The sequence below is a fragment of the Pteropus vampyrus genome, unplaced genomic scaffold (assembly GCF_000151845.1).
Source record: "Pteropus vampyrus isolate Shadow unplaced genomic scaffold, Pvam_2.0 Scaffold76, whole genome shotgun sequence".
In the NCBI taxonomy this organism is placed as follows: Eukaryota; Metazoa; Chordata; class Mammalia; order Chiroptera; family Pteropodidae; genus Pteropus; species Pteropus vampyrus.
In genome coordinates, this window is record NW_011888857.1 from 6,048,067 (window position 1) to 6,070,548 (window position 22,482).

Consider the following 22,482-nt stretch of genomic DNA (forward strand, 5'->3'; position numbering starts at 1 on the left):
TACTTTTAAAAATACAATTGTCATCAGATTTAGAATCCACCCTAAGTCCAGGATGATCTTTAATTAAATTTGTAAAGAGTCAGTTTTTCGCAAATGAATTCTTAGTTACAGGTTCTGTAGGTTAAAACATTGATATATCTGTTTAATTCCACCATTTAACCTACTACAAAGGACAGAGGGATAAATTGATAATGGATGGATGATGGCTGGCTGGCTGGCTGGCTGGCTGGCTGGTTGGATAGATGGATGGATAGATGACAGATAGATAGATAGATAGATAGATAGATAGATAGATAGATATCGATTGATTTAAAAATTACAAGTGATTCACCAAAAAAATAGCATCTCTTCTTTTAATCTAGACTTCTAGTTACTAATATATTTACATATTAGCCATTTGTCATTTTTCTTAAATAAATCAACTATTCATGAACTTTGAATATTTTTCTATTACTAATTCAGTATTTTTAAATTATTTGTTATAAGAAAAAAGTCACTTTTATTTCTTTTGACTAAACATTAAGTCACATCTTCTTTATACCCTCCATCTAGTTCTCTTTCATTCAATTATGTACATTGTTTCTGTACGTTTTTGGGGACAACTGGGCTATAAGCTGAAAATAGAAAATTAAATAAGCAACATGTGAGTATAGATAGTCTATTATTGTCCCTTTGGCATATTTAAAGCATCCATATGATGAAAGATCTATAGAAGACCAAGAAAAGGCTGTTATTTGGGTGGGTGTGTAAGAGCATTTTAACTTTGCATTGCATTCCTTGTAATTATTACAGTCCTCAGCCCATAAATGGTTTACCAACAGAACTTGAATTGAACCAAAACTAAACTGCCTGCTTTTCAGAAACACATGTGCAATGGTGATATTCAAAAGGCATTTGTGACAAATGAAGAAATGTAGGGAGGAAATATAAGAAATATGATATGTATAAGAATCTAATCAAATAGATATAAATATAGATATGTCTATATTTATATCTGAAATAGATATAAATTATGACAACACTCTAAAGTTTAAATTGTTTATCTAACAACATTAGACAACCAATAAGCTTTTCTGTGTTTTCCATCTGATATTTTTAAGAATGGTGGTCCTGTATGGTGTATTTAATACAGGATTTGGTCTAAAATGTTATATAAACACACATACAGAGAGAGACACACACATACACACACATGCATACATATGCCCGCATACACACAGAGCTCTGGTTTCACAGACAGATTTTAATACAAATTCTGCCACTTACTAGTTAGTTGTGCGAACTGGGCTCCTTCATTAGTATCTTATTTTCATATCTGAAAATTAGAGATATTATTACCTATCTTGTAGGACTGCTGTAAATATTTTTGCAATAGATAATAGTTGCTTAGTGAAATGCTTTGATTAACTCTTTATATATGTAAAGAATGACTCCAACACACAGTGTTGAACAAACAAATGACTTACTTTTATTTTTAAAGAAATCCAGAAAGAGAAAGTAAAGATGTCCTGAAGGATTTACTATGGTAGAGAGAAGAGAAGAGGGAATAGAAAGTGAACAGATAGATGTAAGAGAGAAAGAAATTTCAGCAAATGATGGGAAACTGAGAACCAAGGAGAAGAAACTTGAGACATAGAAAATACCTAGTAGTATGTTGACTTTAAAAAATAAGGCTAGCTTCTAACGTGTTAAATGTTGCAGAGGTTTCGAGCTGTGCCTGATGTCTCACTCCATCATTACTCAAAATTTCAGGGTCCATTGCATGTTATCTATATACTCTGGGAGGCATTACATGAGAGTGGGGCTGCCTGCTACAGAGTCCATGCACGTGAGATTAAAGATCTGAGAGAAAGTAGCAGAGAGAACAGAAAGGCAGCATGCCACGTTTAATAGAAACAACGAATCTTAACATTCCTGGAAGAAATGAGAGACCTCAAGAGTCCTGGGAGAGACTCTTGAGGGAGAGAAACATTGGCTTTCTCTCTGCCAGTGGGATGAAATGGAGACAATTTTTTTTTTTTTTTAATATTTGTGAAGGAGAAGATCGGAAGTCTCGGCAACTCCCATATCACTAACACTTGTCATAACAAAGTAAGTAACATGTTCCCAACATTCAGTGAATGGTATATTAACATATTTATTCTCTCCCTCACATGGCCTAACTATTGGAAATAGTGGTAATTATCATCTTCATTTTCATCGTCCTCTTCTTCGTAAAAGCAGATTATAAAAGAAGACATTCAAGTCCACTAAATCGTCTATGCTTTACGAAATACTACTCGTTTCTTCACTTGAGGAAGAGATGTCAAACACAAGTTCTGCACAGCTCACAGTGAACATTTGTCCATTGCCCAGGCAGGCAGTCTCATCTTGGGGGTCACAAACCTTAGCTTAAGCTTTCACTTAGCACTTTCTAAAAAAGGCAATCAACAGCTTTAGGACACTTTTTTTCCCAGCATTAAGAGCACATACTTCACGTTTTACATTGCTGGAATCTTGAGTAGCCAGTTTGTCATACTTCCACAGTTTACATTTGTCATTTTTACTTGAAATTATAGGCATGTCCATCACAGACCATAAATCTATGTTTATACAGATTCAATTAATAACCAAACCTGAAAATGTAAAATGCTACTTTTTAATTGTCCAGGTGCTGTCTGAGATGCCTAATCAAGGTAAACAGCAGTGTCACTGGGCAACGACCCAGCTGGTGGTCATTCGCAACATTGTAATTGCAACTCTTCAGTTTCTGTCTCTAACTTTCTGTTCTGAGCTGGGGCAATTCAGATGACATCTTGTCAGCAAGTTGCTAATTCAGTTTTCAACTGGCACAGATTATTATTATTGTTATTATTATTATTTATTATTAATCATCAATATGTCTCAATAAATATACAGAAGAAAGTCTAATTTCAGTAGATATGGAAACCAAATTTTTAAATTCCCTAGTCTCATATCTTAGAACACACTACTAGTTCTATGATTTCATACATTTCATAACTTATCTGTTAGTTACACAGATTGGAAAAAATTAAGGGAAAATGAAATATGACTTCTAAACGCCCCACCACGCATCCTCTTTTATGTTTCCTTCTTTGTCTCTTTCTAAATCTACTCCACCTTCATGCTTTTTTAAAGGGGAAAAAAAAAAAAAAAACTACCCCAAATACAAAAATCTAAACTAGAACAAAAATAGCTATAGGAAGGTAAGGTTTTAAATCTTCACTCTCTTGGTCTTGGAGATCAGCCAAATGATTTTATTTTATATTTTATTTTCAAGGAGAAAATGAATGACAAAAACCGAAATGTCCTGGATATACTGGGAGAACTTTCCAGGTTTATAGATAAAGTAAATATAAGTATATAAGTATTTCTGTGTGCAAGTGGATGTGTATGTGTAGACAGACGAATAAGACAGACATAAGTATTCATTCTTAAAATGTGTGAGCCCAAGGCTCGTAATTTGTAATCAAATTATGTGAGTGATAAATTGTCTGCCTCAAGCTTCCTTTTTGAGGTTAAAATAGCTGTAGAAATCCTGTGATTATGGATAAGTCATATTTGTACTATATGTATTTTTATTTGTCATTTCTGATACGATTTTTTTTTTTCAGGAAAATACAGAATTAGTTTTTTGTTTTCAATTCATGTCAACACAAAACTAAAGAAACTAAAAGTTTCATTATAAAATTCCCTTTCAAAGCTGTTGTTTGAAATATTAACATAAGTATCATTTGAATATGTGATTATATACCAACATTTACAGTAATACCACAGTGTACTTATTTTAAAAGCTCTCATATATATACTCATCCAGCTCAGGTATTTCTGACTTTGATGAAGGTAATATAAGTTCTAACTAATGCCATTGCAAAAAATTAATAATAATAATAATAAATAAAACGTGGTACTCATTGTTTTTATTCTATATATGTGAAAATAATAATTTGGTTTATATTTTTAACACGAGAGGAAAACTAGAATCTAGGATAAAAACACTGTTAATTTGTAGAAAAGAGAAACTTGATCAATATTATATTGACCTTGCTCAGTTTTCATGACAAGCAGGGGATGGTAATAATACACTAAAAGATATTTGTGACAAGCCCCAAAGTGCTCCAACGTGTAAAGATTTTCCTTCCGTTTATGAAAAGAAAATCACTTAAAAGAAGCAGAGACCTATTCTGAGTAAATCACACTGAACAGTATTTTTAAGGAGAGGAAAAAGAAGAATGTCTTCATTGTTAAAATTGCACTAGAAACCGGTTGGTGAATTGGAGAAGCTAGGCTCCAGCTTCACCTGTCCTGAGAGAGAGAAAAGCTGTTTCACTGATTTTGTTAATTTATCTTACAAACACCTCAGTCTGGACCCTAAGTGTCAAGACCACACAGTGCACAGCGATGTAGCCGCTGAGGGGCTCACTGGGGCTGAGTTTGGAGGAGACAAACTGCCACAGGAAAATTTTGACTCAGGAGAGGCAAATATTTTTCATGGTCATGAGAGGATTGATTAAAAAAAAAAAGTCAGCACAGGTCTTTCTAAGAATAAAAGCATAACATTTTATTTCATAATTATAACATATATGCTATGTCTTACATAGTTAAATATGAGTTCAACTCTTTGTAGTTTTTCTTAAAATGACTATAGCGTGGTTGCTATACATGTTATCTCGTTCCCCTATTAAGACTCTAAAGCATAGGGATTTCTTGGTAATCTAGTACCCACCTGCTTCTGTGTTGGCAAATGTGCGAGCATGTGTGCGCATGATTAAATTTTATATTTCTACATATTGGTTCTAAAATGTCAATTAGTTTAGAAAATCAAATAATTCTCTCTTTGTCTACAACTTCAATTACTAAAGCATGAGTGAGCCCAAGGGCATTAGCTGTAGAATTAGAGACATTAAAATATTTTTTACTCAAGTTCAATGGAGCCTGAAAACACTCCTACTGTGTCTATTTGAGTAGCATTTTTTAACATTGTTTTGAATAAAGCTTTCTAAAATCAGGCTATTCAGACCTAAAATTTCAAACAAACAAACAAAACAACCCATGTCTCTTCTGTATTAAACTGCTATATCCCTGAGTAATACCTTCAAGAATAAGAATCTACCAGCCCACCTATAATATATGCATAGATATTTAAGATGTACTTAGTAATCATTGGTGGTCGTGCCTGGTTAACCCCAGGTACATGGGATTAACTGCAAGCTTATGAACCGATATAGAAACCAATGAAAGAAATCATCCCAGGAATCTGATATAGATCATTAATAGGTAGATCAGGGCCTAAGAGATTTGTTTTAAAAAGTAAAGGAGGCACCTTCAGAATATCTACTTGAAAATCATATATTCTGTCACTCCCACTGCTACATTTCTTAGACTTTATGGTACTGAAGTATAATTCTTGACCTTCACCCCTTTTTTGTTTCTTCCAGGCTCCTTCTGTTTTCACTTGCTAGTCCAGAATAAACTTCATGTTTTGCCAATATAATTACTTGTTATATATGTAATATTTCTGTGTAAGTAATACATATTACATCCCTTTCTGCTTGCCCCATTTAACTAGCAAAACTTATCTGATTGAACACAGATATTAACTTCTCTTTGACTGCACCTAAAGTAATTGGTGATGTTGCTATAACAGGTTGGATTTTCTCATTTGAAATTCAAAATGACAAAATTCACATAAGAAATTTGCACAATTTCATCATTCTACCATTTTTCCTTTTTAAATCCCATCTTCTGGAATGATTAGTAAATTCCATTTTTTTCCTTCATTTTCCCCATAAACCTTATTCTTGCTTCACTTGCAGCAGGTTGAAGAGTTCACTGAAGAAATTGAAGACATGGAAAAACTGCCTCATCTTCCTCAAGTCAAATCTATACCTCTGAATTCATCTGTATATAGCTGCTCTCTTGTTTACAGTGGAGATATTTCATTACTCCTGTCAAAGCTAATGCCTCTACTGGTTTTAATAATGAAATTACTGCCAAACAGTTGGTTATATACAGTCTCCATTTTCTTAACTCCCTTCATCCTTAAAACCGTTTCAGTCTTGCAACAATATCCTCTAGTTCAGTAGAAATTTTGTTCAATTCCACAAATTATTAAACACTGCCGACACATCCAACATTGTTTTAAATTTCAGAAATATGGCAGTTTTAAAATAAAACAAAAGCCTTACTTTCTTGGGTCATATATTCTAACGAGGGGAGACATTTTATAAACAACTTAGTAAATTACACTTGTTAGATTTTTATAAGTGCTAGAAAGAAAAAAATTAAGCAAAAAAGTATAGAGGTGTCAGAATTGGGTATGGTTGATATTAAATTAGGTGATCTGGGAAAACATCACTAAGATGGTAATACTGGGAAAAATTAAAAAGAGTGAAGAAAATATCCATAAAACAACCCAGAGAAGAAGTATTTTTAGGGAGAGGAAATGGCAAGTATCAATTCAGGAAGGAGAACTGTGTCTGGCACATCCCTCTCCTGCACTGACTGTTTTGTTATCTTGTTAGCTTCGGCTCCAAAGCAATGCTATGTTGTAGTTTCTCAGTGCTCAAAATGCTTACTCTCTCTTCCGTTCACCTATACTCTCTCCCTTAGTGGCATCATGCATTCCACGGGTTTATGTATCAGCTCCATTCTGATAACTCTAAAATATATATCTCTAGCCAAGGCTACTCTTCTGAGCTCCATCTCTATATATCTATCTGTCCTCACATTTTCACCTGCCTCTTGAACCATGTCCTAAATAAGACATCTGTGTGCTTCCCTTGTTTTCCCCATCACAGGTAATAATAAAATAACCTTTCCAATTCTCAGCCAAAATACAGTCATATTCAATGTCTCTATTTTTCTACCTGTAGCATTCAATACATCAGTAATATTTGTAAGTTTTAATTTCAAAATTTAATTCAAATATGCATGCATTGCTTAGCTCACCTGCACATATTCTGATCCACATAAGGTATGGACGTAATCTCCTAACTAGTTCCTTTGCTTACACAGATGGCTCCTCCTTCAATCGATTTTTCACAGTTCGCCAGGATAATTTTTTGAAAATATGAAACTGGTAATTCTGTCTCTTGATTAATGTTCTTAGTTGGCATCGTAATCCACTTAGAATATAATTCAGTCTTTTCCATGATCTAAACAGAGCTTTATTATCCCATATTTCATCCATACACTAAACTTAGCTCATAACACTCTAGTTATACTAATCTTTAAATATCTCAAGGTAACTCAGCTCTTCCTGTGACACAAGACCTTTGTACTGCTGTTTGTACATATAGAGTTTCCTTTTCTTCATTCATATATGGTTAGTTCTCTCACATATTTTAGATAACAGTTTATAGTCTTATCAAAGAGGTCACCTATATATTAGCCACTCATATTTTTCTATTACAAGACTTTGTTAATGTTGTTTATAAAAATTCTTACTATCTACATTTACATCTTTCCTTAATTTTCTGTCTTCCTATACTTCAAAACTTTTTTTTTTTTAAATTTATTATCATATGTGTATCTTTCCTACTGGATTCTAGAGTTACAACTGTTTTTTTTTTTTTTCATCATTTTATTCAAGCCCCTACCAGAATCAGTGGCTCATAGAAGGTGTACAGTAATTTTTGTTTAATACAAGATTGAAAAAAATGAATTAATATATTATTATGAAGTAAAGAGAAATACAATCAAATTGGGCAAGAATGAAGCATACTATTTTTGAAAGCATCAGAGTTTGCTTACGTAAGTAATCACAGTGACCACTAATATTATACTTGGTAAATTCCTATTCTAAAGATAGAGTATCATGTTAACATTCTGTGATAAGGTATAAAGGAGGGAAAACAATCCGAAATCTTTGACTAATGGTTTTAAAGTAAAAGGTCATGTCTGTCTGTGCCGTGATTCATTGTCCACAGAACTCCTCATCCCTGTCAGAAGGTACTAACCACTTCCAGTTGGCATAGGGTGAAATAAGTTCTTCTCATTGCCTTGTTCTGCCCAGCAGGATCAATCCATTTCCTTTAAATACCATTTTTAACAAGATGCTTTCTTATTTAAATAAAGCCACCTCCCCCGTGGCTTCCCTTTCATATAAACTAAAATACCTAATCCTTAGCCCGATGTGCAATCTTTTATAACTGTCCCTCACTCATTCTTTCCCAGATCTGAGCAATTCAGTCACAAAAAAAGCTTCTATTCATGTTGAAATTATATATTTGGCATTCCCCTAGAGACCTCTACCACTGAAAGTATATTCCAACGTAAACTTCGACCTCAAATACTCTATTTTCCTATTCTTCCTCCATCTCACCTGCTTTGTTTTCTAATGGGCATGCATATTTTAAGTTTCTACTCAAATGCTATCTCATCCCAAAGAGATTTGGCATTCTTCTGAACCTGTCAAATCACTCATTTTATTTTTACTTTAGCATTCACACACAAGCATTATATTCTTGTTGAAAATAACTCAACAATGCATAAATTCTCCTTCATGTGTGTTTTCCCTCACTGCCACACTTCCCTTCCCAAAGGTAATGACTGTTGTTAGCTTGGAGTACATATTTACAAAGCCTTTCTTAGGTATCCCCTGAAGTTGAAGGGTAGATGCTCCCTTCACTCCAAACAATTAGGTCATATCTTACTGATTCTAAAACTTGTTTTAGTCAATTAACTATATATTTTTGGGGTATCATTTCATGGGATAATGTATAACTTTTCCACATTAATTTAACTCTCGTATAATATTTTCTAGAATGGATATAACCATCGCTTATACCGATGGGCCTTTAGGGTATCTCTAGATTTTCTTTATTTTAAGCAATGTTAAAATAGGAAAAACTTTTTTTGTACATAATGCTTTATTAATTTAATAATTGTGTTTTAGACACTTAAGATAAATGACTTTTTAAAAAGCTGACATTGTGGAGAGAAAAAAGATAGGAGATGACATACGGTGTTGAATAGGATACTTAAAGTAAGCTTCTTTGAGACTGTAAGATTCGAGCAAGGGCCAAAGCAGGCTAAGAGGTTAACTGAATAGATAAACGGAAGAATAACATTCCAGACAGAGAAATCAGAACAATCTTTAAGCTGGAACCACACCTAACATGTTGGAAAGAAGTGAAAGAGACCCACATAACTAAAACAGTGAGTGATGGATAGCTAGGAAGAAAAAAATGTCAGTCCAAAGAATATAGGACTTTTACAAAAATTACATTATAAAACCATTCCTTTCACTGGGAATGAAATATAGTTTCATTACAAAACCTTTGCCTTTTACTGGAATGAAATCTGAAGCCACTGCAAACTTTTGAACAGAAACAAAAATAATTTAAATTTCTCTATCATATAGTCAGACCACTTTAAGTTTTGCCAAATTGCCCTCTCTAAATTTTGCATCATTATACATGTCCGCCAATAATGTATATGAAAATGCCTCTTCTACTTCATCCTGAAATATATATGGGTATTATCAATCCTTTAATTTTTTTTCTTATCTGATTTATACTACATTTTTCTTATCTTATGCTTTATACTACATTTTTCTTATAACTATGTAGAGTGGATGTGATTTTATGCATGTATTGGTCACTGTTGCATCTTCTCAATCTGAATCTCTTATTTTATATTGATAATATTCACCTTTTTTACATGTATTCATGTACAATCCCCAACACATTTTCGATGAAGTATAGTTTTCTCCTTTATCTTTGCTTTTCTCTGATATTTTCTAGACCCCACTAAAGTTCTACTAGCTTATATACAATACAGGAAAAAAAGATCTTTGTTCAAAGGAATAATGAATGAAAAACAGTTATCCCTGGGATGTGGTTCCACAGTATAGCAGTTAGCATGTCTGCTTTACATGCAGAAGGTCCTGGGTTCGCATCCCAGTGGAGCCACGGTCCATGGTCTACAGCCATGCCACCCCGAACAAGCCTGATGTCGGAATCTAAGCAGGGTCGGGCCTGGTTGGTACTTGGATGGGAGACCACCTAGGAAGACCAGGTGCTGTAGGCATAAATAATAATAAATAATTTTTTATAAAAAGAAATGCAGTCATCCCTGGGTGTTTGGGGGGCATTGGTTCCAGCACCCCTCTGCAGATACTAAAATCCATGGATGCTCAAATCTCATATAAAATGGCATTGTATTCACAAATAACCTATGTGCATTCTCTTATATACTTTAAATTATCTCTAGATTACATATAATACTTAATATAATGTAAATGATATGTAAATAGTAACTATATTTTATTGTTAAAAAATGACAAGGAAAAAATCTATATGTGTTTGGTACAGTCACGTGCCACTTAACGACTGGGGTGCTTCTGAGAAATGTGTTGCTAGGCAGTATCGTCACTGTGCAGATGTCACAGAGTACACTTAACAAACCTAGATGGGAAAGCCTACTACATACCTAAGCCATATGGTATTCCACTGTTGTATATGCAGTCCATCACTGATCAAAACATCATTATGTAGCACATGACTGTACAGATGCAACCATCGTAGGCCTAACTACATAGTAAAAGTTAACAACAGTGCAACTTTTTCCCAATTATTTTTAACCTGAGGTTGATTGAATCCATGATATGGAACCCATGGATGCAAAGGGCCAACTGTATATAGTTTATTTTTATAAAAAGCAAACATTTAGTTGCCATTGTAAAAATGCTCTATTATGCAATGTATAAAAATAAGATGTCTTATTTGTTTCCTTTTAATTAACAAGTAATTTAATTTAATTTCATGCTCAGTATAATCATCTATTTTATTTAGTATTAAATATTTATAGAAGAGTAACCCAAGCTCACGTACCAGTTCCCCATATGTTCCCAACTTTAAAACATTCTATTCTATCAATTTAAAGATTTATTGCTTAGATATTCTTATAGGAAAAAAGTTTACTACCTTTAAGATCTATTATGTTAAAATTCACAGAAAATATTGTCAATCTAGTGGTGTAATAGTGCAATAATCACCCAACATTGTAAAAGACTACTATTTTTTTTAAACAAAAGATAATCTTTTTTAAATGAAAGAGTGCAATGATAGAAGCAAGGATAAAATTAGAAAGTAAAATAAAATTGTAAAAATAAAGCAAGATACTAAATAAAAGAAAGCTAAGGCTATTCATTCTCAATCAATTATTTCAATGATACCTGGTATACCTGCAAAATTTTTATTCACATGTAGTGTAAAATATACAATTTACCCTCTTTTTTGTAAAATCTAGGAGAAATATAAAAAAATAACTGTCACTTGAAAGTATGTTAATGTCAAAGAAAAAGTGGAATAGCAGCAGTGAAAATCAAATAGACTGTCATGTGTAGTTATTTGCCAGGGAAATGATTTTAAACCTAAATGTATTTTCCTTGTTTTATGCATTAGAAAGTAATGGTTTAATATTCTAAATGAGAAGTTAAGAGTAATACATTCCATTATTTGTGTGGACTTTGAATACATAATCTATTAGTATAAAAAAAGTCATATTTTTTTGAAATATGCAGGTAAATGGTATGTGCTTGATAAAAATTATAGTTTTTAGCTAGGTACTTTTATAATGAGGAAACTGTGCTAAACATGAAATAATATCAAATATTTTGTAAAGACAGATATCAAGTTGTTTTCAACTTATTTTGGTTGTATTGTTACAATGAACACAAAAACAACATTTTGGCTATAGTTCTTGCTCATTTATGTAGATATTGAATATTTGGATTTGAAAAAGTTAACTTTATGCTAGAAAGAACCTCATATTCCTGGTATGGCCTTTACTACTTTTTTGTTTGTAGTTTTATTGTCTGCTTATGATGACTAATTTTATGTGTAAACATGATTGGGCCATGAGGTACCCAGATAGTTTGTTATACATTATTCTGGAAAATTTCTTAGACATCGGTCTTGGCAAAAATTTTTTAGATATGACATTAAAAGCACAGGCAACAAAAGCAAAAATAGACAAATATGAGTGGTTATATCAAACTAAAAAGTTTCTGTACAGCAAAGGAAACAATCACCAAAATGAAAGTTAACCTACAGAAAGGGAGAAAATATTTGCAAACCATATGTCTAATGAATTAATATCCCATTAATATATAAGGAACCCTTACAACTCAGTAGCAAAACATACACAAATAACACAATAAAAAAATGGACAATAGACCTAAATAGACCTTTCTTCAAAGAAGACATGCAAATGACCAACAGGTGTATGAAAAAGTGTTCAACATCATTAATCCACTAATCACCAGGAAAATGAAAATCAAAACCACAATGAGATAAACCCCTCAGACCTGCTGGGATGACTATTATCAAAAAGATAAGAAATAGCAGTGTTAGTAAGGATTTGGAGACAAGGGAACATTTGTATACTGTCGATGGGAATGTAAATTGGTACAACCACTATGAAAACCAGTATGAAGTTTCCTCACACCATTAAAAATAGAACTACTCCATGATCCAGCAATATCACTTCTGGGTATATGTCCAAAAAAATTAAAATCGGTTTCCTAAAGAGATATCTGCACCTGAATATTTATTCTACAATAGCCAAGACATGGAAACAACCTGTGTCCATTGACAGATGAATGCATAACAAAATGTGATATATATATTAATTATATATATATAATTAATAACATATATGTGTGTATACACATATGTGTGTGTGTATATAAATTATATATCTATTTTATATATATATATATATATATATATATATATATATCATCGAGCCATAAAAAGATGAAAACCTGGCTGTTGTGACAACTTGGATGAGCCTGGAAGACATTTTGCTAAGCAAAATAAACCAGACATGGAAAGACAAATATTCTGTGCTCTCGCTGTATGTGGGATCTAGAAAAGTTCAACTCACGAAACCAGAAAATGGAATGGTAGCTACCGGATGCTGGGAGTTGGGGAAATGGGGAGATATTGGTCAAAGGGTACAAACTTTCTGTTATCAGATGAATTAGTTCTGGAGACCCAATGCATAGCATGGTGACTATAGTTAATGATATTGTATTGTATACTTGAAATTTGCTAATAGAGTAAATCTTAAATGTTCTCATCATGCAAATACACTGCCCATCTACAAGGAGATGCTGACAAACTGACAGACGTCTGACGAGGGCAATTAACATTTCCATTCTTTGTATACCTTGGTATCACTGGGGCTTACAAACAGTAGATGATCAATTCATACTATTTGACTGGCAATGAGGGAGCAAGATGAAAGGGATGTGAGGGAAAAGGCAAAAAAGAGAGAGAGAAAAGAAAAGAAGAATAGTGTCTACAATAAATTCTCCCTTCCCGGCATGCAAAAGTGAAGACAGAGTTGCTAATGCCCTTGGAAAGGAAGGGCTAGGCTCCGTGTTTACTTTTCAAGTAGCTCCCAGCTTCCCTGTGATGCTTCTCTAGCAGCAGTAGACTTGCTTTGATGGCAAACACGTTAGAGGTTTTTAAATCTTTTTAAAAGATCACCCCAGGGCCTTTCCTTCACTGAGCAGGATTAACAACAGTGACCTGCATGAGCTTCCTCAGTGGGAATGCAGCTCTAGTGCAAGCCACACTTCTCGGTGTGTCTGTCCTTTAAGTACTTCATTTCCTACAAGGTGAAAAAAATGCAAGGTGTACCAAAACAAAATAAATGTCCCGAGGTTAGACAGGGAGTGAGATGGTCTTCACCTTCTTTATTATGTGGATTCGATTTGGAGGAAAGAGTCTTCATTATCTTCTCTATTTTCTATCTGTAGCATTGCTGGATTTGATTTCTTAATGATGCTTGAAATCATTAACTGGAAAACTTTTGTTGTGAGAACAGTGATCACAGACTTCTCTACTTAACACAATCATAATGACTGGCCAGGAACTTCACCCACTCAGTCTCAAATAATATTCACAAAATTCATGTTGATAATAGAGAAAATAAAATAGAGTGCATATTGCTAATAGAGTCACTTAGAGTCGGGAGGCTATTAAGGAAATGGAGCCTATGCACCTCATGCGCCCTAGTTTCAGAGCTGCTATTAAGTTACTAACCTGTTGCTAAACTCAGCTCAAGGCTTAACCATAAACATCCTCGAACAACTGCAACATGGACATACGTGAACTTGACTTCTTTCCTTGAAGTTTTTACCCCTCTTATTTGCATATTTTAACTAACCAATCCTGGTCGTCCTAGCCAACAATTCTTCATTTGCATGGAGGAATTACATTTGTGGTTTTTGTCTTTATATACTCTGCTTTTCTTTGTTCTCTTTGAAGCACAGCATAAATTGTTATCTGAATCTGTGCCTCCTAGGTTAAAACTCTTTTCGCTTAGTTAAATGTTTTTTGTTCTTTATTATAGACTAAACCTCTTATTTGGTTAACAATATAAAATTTATAGTGTTGTCTTCATTTTACAAATAAGGGAATTGAGGCTCAGAATCTGAATGCAATTGACTTGCCCAAAGTCGCAAGGCTAATAATAATATAAAGTGGGTTTGGATCCAGCTTTCCTGACTCCACAGTCCACACTATTTTCAATACCAGAACTGCTTTTCTGGCTTCGAATTATGTATTGTAACACTACTGTCATATAAAAATAAGAGAATTGAACTTAATAAATACCTTAGTACAAGTCTGTGATTTTCTTAATTGCTCTAAAAGACATATTTCTTAAAATATGAGATCTTGGAAGTCTTCTCAAACATTTATTTATTCAGAGTGATTCTAAGACATTTTACTCACTTAGAAAGTAGACAGACTTAGGAGGTTACTAGTTTGTGGTTAACTACTGAAAGAAGAGGGTTTTTGTTTGTTTGTTTTTGTTTTTGATCTTCTGAATTTTTGAGAGATTCTCTTATGGCCTCTACAGCTTCTGTTTATAATGTTCTTACCTTTATTACTTTATGTATAGGATATAGTGGTAGGAATGCAATAGATATTACATTCTCAATATATCTTGTTGGCGAATTATCTAGCCTATCTAGTCTAACTGCAGTCTTAAATATGTTTTGAATCCATCCATATCTTTTCTTCATCAGAAAGACGTGAGCTACATAGAAGAATTAGCTTCATTTTTAACACACTTTGAACTAGTAGACTGGATATGTGAAATGTTTATATTAATATAAAATGTTTTAACCTTCACTTTGCTCTTCCCAAAATTTATAGGCTATTTTATTTATACTGCACATTATTTCCATTAGTTCACCATGTATTACAAAGTGAATTTGATTTGATTTGATGGCATTTTTCCAAGAATGAATTGCACTCTTGAACTAAGAAAATATCACTTTAGTTACTTTGGTTAAAACGCAAAACATCTAAGTGCATGCATAAAATTTGTAATTTTTCTTCAATCAGAAAATTAATTTGTGTACCACCACAAATTATTTCCATTGACTTTTCTTAACTACATGACATTTTAAGAAATACATTTCAGAATAAGCAAAGACAGCTGAGTTGACAATAGGACATATTTCTAAGATATTTTATATTCACCAACTTTTACTGTGAATATAGTGAAGAATGTATAAATAATACATCATATGTTAAAAGGAAACAAAAATGCAAATTAAATAAGGTTCACTCTATATTTTTATCTTTTTATCCAAGTTAAGAAAGGTACGTTATGACTCTGAATAGCAGCGATTATGAAAAAGCCAAGCATATGCTCTCATTTAACATCAAACCAGCTCTTAACTATTCAAGAGATAGTGTATTAAAAAAGATTTATCTAAGTTTTTAGTTTTCTTCTTTTGGTTCTGTAACCAATATTTACACAATAATTTTTACTTATTAGAAGGCAGGCTAGCATACTAGACACACACACACACACACAGTGTTGAAACTCATACTGTGTCATTATATTTTCTAGTCAGATTTCTAAACTTCTTGAGCAAAGACTAAATTAAAGACTGTGAGTGCTTAAAGGATTATTTCAAAGTTGAATTAATCACATTATCTCTGTCACACATCAGTAGGTAGTACAGAGGGTTATCTTTACTGATTTAGGGGGCTTGTTTATTTGAGAATCTTGATTTCCTAAAAATCCCTTGATAATCTGACAATTTACTGAAAACATGTACACTAATTGCACTCCAACATTTATCTTTACTCATTTTTAGTAGAAGTAATTTTAAAATGTCACTAATATAGATCCTTGAATTTGCATAATTTCTTTTTCTTTTCTTTTTCACATCAGCTTTTCGAAATTAGGTGGTAACTTCCAGAATGTATAATCTCATAGACTTCACATGGCATGTGTAATCATGGGATAAACTTGCCTATTTATCAATTAATTCATCCAATAGTATCCAGTGAATGCATATAATGCATACATAATAGCAAATAAGGCAGATACAATTCCTATAGTTAGGAGTTCATATTTCAGTAAAGAAGACAATTATACTAGTGATTGTAATCTTAGTAGGTAAGAGTTATAGTAAATAATTATAAGTCAGCATAAGAACAAATTATAGAAACAGCTATGTATTATCTGTATATCCCACGATTCTCCTAAAGCTTCAATAATTGTACCATTTTTAAAAAAACGATAAAACTAGAAAAATACATTAATCTTACCATAACTTAAAAAAATAAAACATTTTAAAACTAGGTTTAAAAAAATTCTTTAAGTGAAAATAATAAAAAGCATAACTTCATGAGAGAAGACATCAATGTGTTTTTATTCAACAATTCATACCTAGCTCAGTGCCTGTCACCTAGTAAGGGCTAGTTAATATTTTTAAAATAAACTATGAATGGATTTAAAAAAAAAAAACTAGTGATATGTACTGAAACTTTTCTATTTCCATGTCTCAGCTCAATGGTGTTTTATGAAATGTAACTGGTCTGTATTATTATTGCCATTGCTTCAAGTTACCATGTGTTGAATACCTAATATGTCATTAAAACTTTGATACCCTTATGCGGAAGTTATAATATATGTGTAAACGAGGCTTATCGAACTTAAATAACTTGCCAAAGGTCACGTGTACAATAAAGGTCAGGGCTGAGATGCAGACTATCATCTGTCTGACTCATCTGATATGACTGACTGTCTTCCCATGACATACAGCTCCTTCTACTAAGGCAATAACTGATTTCTTTCCACCCATATGTTATTTTACAGCGCAGTGAAAATAAACCTGCTTAGCAGTGGCTGTCTCTGTATAAGCTATTGAAAATGTTACTACCATCAGAAGTCAAATGAAAAATACCTCTCACAACTCATTTCCTAGCTAGAGGACATAACACAGTCTAAATGCCAAGGATAGTTTTCTTGCAGAGCAGGCTGGGTGCCTGGATGCAGCACTATATCTTATTTTGGAGAAAATAACCTTTCAAGGAAGAATAAATGCTTCTCAATGATGATATGAACTTTCTTACAAAGAAATTCACCCCTCATTTGTCAAGCTTAAATTAACATTGGGAGATGTACTGTGCTTTCCAGAGGGATGGCAAGCCCTGCCTTTGATACAACCTTCTTCTCTTCTGATATATTTCAAAGTTAACAAGCACATATTAAAATAACAATCTATCTAAGAATATGTATTATGTTAATACTTTGAATGTTTTTTTCTTTAAAGGAATTGATGTGTAAGACTTGGAGCTTATTATTAAGTAACAGAAGTAGTCGGGGATATAAAAGTTAAGATTCAATTAGAATGTTTAATAAAATGTTTGATTTTAGGGTAATTACAATAAACCCATCTGGAATTCATTAAAAAACAGTAACTAAGGAAAAGCTGTGCATTGTAATGTGGACATTCTGCTGTGACTTGGGGTCCAACCTTCCATGGTACAAAGTTTTGAACTGAAATTTTTAAGACTTGCTTCGTAACTATCTAGCTATGTGAACTTAGATATGCATTCTTTCTTTTTCATTTATTAATCTATGGATGATATAAAAATTTATTGAATTCTTACTATGGGCCATGCATTATCCTAGGCACTGGATATAATTTAGTGAATAAAATATGTGTAGTAATAGCCTTTATGGAGTTAACAATGGTCAAATATATAAGTCAAAAACGACAATCTACCTGTTTATCTACTATTCCCCTAAATTCCTTCCTTCCTTCCTCCCTCCCTTGGTAGATAGATAGATAGATAGATAGATAGATAGATAGATAGATAGATAGATAGATAGATAGATAGATAGATGATAGATACATAGGTATACACACGTGTGTGCATGTGTATATATGTGTAAAATCTACATATTTTATATTCATATTTATAAATTATAGTAAATAATTTACAGAAAATGAACAAGAAATAATAAAAAAAAGAATATAGATAGTGTACTTAGAGTAGTCAGGGAAAATGATGTTCCTGAAATGTGACATAAGAAGTCTTAAAGAATATGAGAATGCCAGCTGTGCCAAGAGAGGGGCTTTAGAGTTCTAGATAGAAGGAAGAGCATGTGTGAGGGCTCTGAGACAGAGCAATGTTAGGGTGTTCAAGGACACTAATGGGTCTATTGTGGCTAAAAAAAGGGAGGAGGCAGTACAGGATAAGTTAAATACAAGGTCAGACAAGGACATGATCATTCATACATGGATTTATAAAACTTGGAAAAGTATTGGTACATTAATGTAGATACAAAACAACATGATTTTAGAGAGTAACTTATGATTTCAAAGCCTTTGATGGATTATAAGTGGAGAAGAGATTGGAACAAGTTTAGAGTAGAAGCAAGAGGGAAGCTGGTACAGTAAGGCAGTGTAAGGCAGCTAAGGTTGGATGTTTGAATTAAGCGAGAGAGTAAACAGATAAAAAATAAATACAGTTATATATTTGGAAGAAGAAATAGAACAAGTTACTTGATCAGTCTGTTTCTTGTATTCTCTATGAAAATTTTCAATTATTTATAACATTCTCTTAGAGTTATATATTATATAAAAATAGAGATTTTATTAAGGAATAGTAGAATATCAGATATCACTAAGAAAGTCGTAGTGCAACTTTTGCTTCAAACGAAATGTATCTGATCCTAATTAGGTCAGTTTTTTTTTTTAATTTTCTTCACTTGTTAATTGGAGTTACTAAGTATTTTTTCCAAGTTCCAAGGTTCTTTATTTTACTTGTAACATCTAGAACAATGTCATAACCATACTATATAAGTATTTTGAATTTGTTATAGTCTAATTCCTATACTGCTATATTCTAATAATAGTGTGAACAGCTTTTATTAAAAGTGTTTGGATTATATACTAACTAATGCTTTGGGATCTGGGTAAGAAATTTGTAAAAATATCCACTTAAGGAAGACACTGTCAAGAGATCATTCATAAATTATTTATATGGTTTCTCAGAAACTACACTATGGGGTCATTTGGGCAATATAGAGAAAATGTCCACTTATACAAACTATTTCTCTTTAAAAGCTCATTCATAATCCAATATTATTTCACTGATTTCTTCTCTTCTAATTCTGCCATTTAAGATAAGGAAGAGTAAAATCTGCCAGTAGCATTTTGTTAATTTTTGTATTCTTTGAAAAATTAAAAAAAAATAAAGAATTTTGTATGACAGCAATATTAATGATAATTTTTAAATTGCAATCAGCTATTTCTTAAAACTATTTTTCAAAGAATTATACCTTTTTTCTTATTGTAGCTGTTAATAGTCATCATCACATATTAAAAAATAATACAGCATTATTGCAACAGTTTTTACTTAAATGTAGAGTTCATATGGTATAGGTTGTGTAAAAGAATATTTCATTTTCTACCATAATGGTTCAAGTTCAGAAATCCTCTATGGTGAACTATTTTCTGTTGTACAATCCAGCACATATAACACTCTACACATAATGTTAAAATTTTATACTCTAACAAATGAGCCAAATTTGACTTTATGGAGATTACTTTATAATTTATAATAATAACCCAAATCATCCCAGTCTCTAAAATTGTCACAAAAATTCTCAGGAAAATTGAGATATTTTCTATTCCCTTAATAGCAAATGCATTTGGAAAGCTTGACATTACAAAGTTCAGAAATGCTAGTTATATATCTTTTCAGAAGTATGTTAAAAAAAAACCAGGGTCTATTTTTTGCCTAGGCATTTGTCCATGGTATAACATTATTGGTCACATAATCCAATCCTGTTTTAAAGGGTTTATCAATTTACCTTGTGCCTAATTTTCTTAAACTGATTACAAGATAAAAAACAAATATCAAGGTCATGTCTACTGTGAAGCTGGGACTGTATCACAGTTTCTAACCTTAAGGAGGCAGATTTCAAAAGTATGGTTCACTTCCTGGAAACCAGTAAAACATTCCAGTCAGACCATAACATACATGATACAGGAGCAATATTTCTAGGTAAAAATTTTAGTTTAGATTTTTAATTTAAATTTGCAACATTATATTTTCCTTGTTATATGGGGAAGAGGGAAGACTCTAAAATATCTGAAAAATCTTTTAACCAATTCTACCTATGGGACAATGACATAAGGGGACATTTCATTGGATTTTACATTTAGAATTCTTAAATGGTACAGAAAGAGGAGAAAAAGAGGAAGAGAGAGAAACAGATAGGAAGTCCAACTCTAATTTTTTCTTTTTTTCTGAACATGTCCAAGGAAAGTAGCATTTGTTGTTTATGAATATGGGAAAATAAAGCCTGAGACAGTAGTTGCACATGAACATGTAAACATCTAAATATTTAGTAAATAAAACAATAGAAGGGATGAAAATGTCATTCTGCACATGTTAAATTGGGGGGTGGGGGTAAAGGCAACAGCATTTACTTCTCATTCACTTTGCATTTTACATTTAAAATAAGGACCAGAAAAACAAAAATGCATATTAATGTGAACATCATTTAAAAGAAAGAATGCTGTTCAGATCATTTTCACTTGTAGAAGGGAGAAATTCAAGGAAACTATAACTTTTGAAAAACAGTTTATGAGAACACATGGCAGCTGCCACCTGCAAGGCACTATTCAACCACAGCCGGAGAGAAGTAAAATCGACTTTCATTTACTGTATCTGAGGAAATTATAAATTACACAGCACATACCACAATGTTTATAAATCTCAGAACTGGGTTTCTTAGCCACAATCTTGTTTGTTTCATTTTGTTTTTGTGTTGTTATCCTCCTGATGATTCCCAGTGAAACTGACAAAATGAAAGGACTGAGGCACCTGTCGGTGGGAGCATGAAAGAAGGAGCAGATGAGGTGACTGTGTTTCACTTTGCAACCAAAGCATAAGGAGAGAAATATTCAAAGGAGGAAGATAAAAAGATTACTAGCTGACTCTCCTGGGCAAGTGGCAAGAGGAAATGAAAGAAAAACCAGAGTCTAGACCCACTGCAAGTCCTTGGGATGAGAGAAAACCAAGTAGATTTCAAGAAAGCCATGTTCAACAGTGCTAAATGTGTCTAATAATTGCCACTCTACAGTTACTGTCAGGCACAAACTGAAGAGGAATTTTCCACTCAAATGGCTAACCTTGTAATCAGCTCTTTGTTCTGCTTCTGTAGACATGATTGCCACATAGGCCCAAGGGCAGGGTGACTTCTAAATCAACTGAAGACTCACCCTCCCCTTTGCTTGTTCTGTCTAGATAACAGATGTATCCCCTTTGCTTGTTCGTGGATAAACCCTATAAAAGTAAGGTTACCCCTGAGCTTGGGGCCCAGATCTTCAGAGTGCTAGCTCTCCTGGGACCACTGGCATAATAAACCTGAGTTCTCTAACTCTCTGAGTGCTGCTTGGTTTCTTGCAGGTCTGATTTTTCTGCAACAAATATCCAGCACAGTTACTAACACATACTAAGTTAATAATAAATGGTAATTCTTATCCCTTAACATAATTTTTTTAAACTATAGTTCTATATAAACTAGTTTCATTGAGTGGATGATAATCAGCAACATCAAATATTTTAAAATTCAGAAGAAAGACAGAAGCATTCAAAAGATTTAGCAATTGGAAGTCTAATGGCCATGTTAATGAAGAACTTCAGTACCAAAAGAGTTTTAGAAGACAAATTGCAGTAGATTGAGAAGTGAATGTGTAGTAAAGATACTAGAGCAGTAAAATAACCCTAAAACTGTAAGACTTCTAGAAGAAAACAGAGAAAAAGCATCTTGACATTGGTGTTGGCAAGAATTTCTTGAGTGTGACACCAGATGCATAGACATGAAATAAAAAATAGACAAATAGGACTGCATATAACTAAAAAGCTTCTGCAGAACAAAAGTAACAAAATCAGCAAAGTGAAAAAGCAACCTACGCAATGGGAGAAAATATTTTCAAATCATATGTCTAATAAAGGGTTAATATTCCCAAATTTTAGAAACTTCTAGAACTCAATACAAAAAAAAAAAGGCAAAAAAATAATACATTATTTAAAAATGGGTGAAAGACTTGAATAAACAATTTTTCGAAGAAAGCATACAAATGGTCACCAGGTATATGAAAAGGTGCTCAGCATCATGAAAATGCAAATC

The 22,482-nt window shown here is 32.8% G+C and overlaps 1 protein-coding gene and 1 pseudogene across 4 annotated transcripts in view; one reads left to right on the forward strand and one right to left on the reverse strand.

Moving 5' to 3' along the window:
* LUZP2 (leucine zipper protein 2) overlaps nucleotides 1–22,482 on the reverse strand; it is a 415,565-nt gene that overhangs the window by 237,271 nt on the left and 155,812 nt on the right. The window lies entirely within an intron of this gene.
* On the forward strand, nucleotides 9,927–10,035 carry LOC111741341 (annotated as a pseudogene).